Genomic DNA, 1,381 nt, shown 5'->3' on the forward strand with positions numbered 1-1,381 from the left:
CCGGGGTCCACGGGGCTGCTCTGTCTGCAATCCCAGCTGCCTGCCCGCTGCACCCAGCCCAACCTAGTGAGCTCTGAGAGATGTCACTTGTGTCCCAAGCCCCAGATTTGCACCGAGCGGGAGCAGGGCCGGGTGGGGTGGCAGATGGCACCCCACAGGTGCGGGTACCCCAGCACATGCTGCTCTCCATGGCCACCTCCCAGCACGGGGCACACCTGCACCGACACAACAAGGGAGGGTGTACGGACAGACAGCGCTTGCAGAGGGGTGCAAACCTGTTTTTGAAATGTGCCCCTAGGACCCGGAGCTCACGGTTGCGATACGGCAGAGAGGTGGCTCCCTGGATTTCTTTTCCAGCTGGGAATTTTCCTGAAGGTGCCGATAAAGCTGCAAAACACTGTTGTCCAGCTCCCCAGAACAGGGTTATCCCAAACCACCCTGCAAAGAGGAGCCCCCACCGAGGGCTCAGACACCGGCCACTCGTTTCCACACATATTTAAGGAACCCAGGAGCCCCCGTGGCCCCCGCTGCAGCACGGCCGGAGGAGAAGGGAGCTCAGGGAGAGCTGGGCTCCATGCGAGCGGCAGGGGCAAAGGGCCTTGCGAAACGATGCTGTGAACGCTGGTAAGGACGGATGTGGAAAACTCCCCCGAGCCCCAGCGTGCTGCTATTCTGTCGTGCTTTGCGGCTGGGGGAGATGCCAGCAGAACGCTTTGAAGCGCTGGGATGGTGCATCTACCAACCGCTTGGTCCTCCGCCCGGGGAAGGCAATGCCACCTCCGGGGGAGAACACAGGAGTCCCTTTCTGTCATTGATACTGAGAGCTGGGATGCCAAACGGCCTCCTTAATTAAAACCCAATCAATCCCATGAATGAGCAAACATTAATGGTAACCGCACACAGCCCCAGCAACAACCTCTCCCTCTGCGCGTCCCCAGGGAAGAGACGAGGGGGGATGTTCAGAGATGTAGACTTTGCTGCTCCGGCTTCCCACTCCACAGAAAAATCCCTCCCCGCTCTCCTCCAACAGCCCTGCACAATAACATGCAAATCCCATGTCTTCCCGGGGCGCTGCGGTTCTGGGAATGTCAAAGTCATCTTTATGTCTCTATTAAGAGGGAGCCCCAGGCATGGAATATTTTTTTTTCCATTTATTTTCCTCAAACAGCCTGTAAGTGAAAATCTTCATGGCCAAATCATTAAAAGCCTACAACTGGTTTTGGCCGCAGCCCATCTCTTCTGAACAGTCGAAGGATGCTGGGGTGGGAAGGCTTGTTTTCTTTGACTGACGGTTTTATTTAATTAAACTTTCATATTTCAACCCTCTCTGCTCCATAGCCAGCTCTCCCCTTCCCCAAAAATATATTGCAGTAAATGAGAA

At 55.6% G+C, this 1,381-nt stretch overlaps 1 protein-coding gene across 1 annotated transcript in view; it reads right to left on the minus strand.

Moving 5' to 3' along the window:
- Positions 1 to 1,381, minus strand: part of ZNF512B (zinc finger protein 512B) — a gene marked incomplete at its 3' end in the record, with an annotated part of 24,300 nt that overhangs the window by 4,369 nt on the left and 18,550 nt on the right. The gene's annotated exons all lie outside the window — the stretch shown is intronic.

The sequence above is a fragment of the Pterocles gutturalis genome, unplaced genomic scaffold (genome assembly GCF_000699245.1).
Source record: "Pterocles gutturalis isolate BGI_N339 unplaced genomic scaffold, ASM69924v1 scaffold7238, whole genome shotgun sequence".
In the NCBI taxonomy this organism is placed as follows: domain Eukaryota; kingdom Metazoa; phylum Chordata; class Aves; order Pterocliformes; family Pteroclidae; genus Pterocles; species Pterocles gutturalis.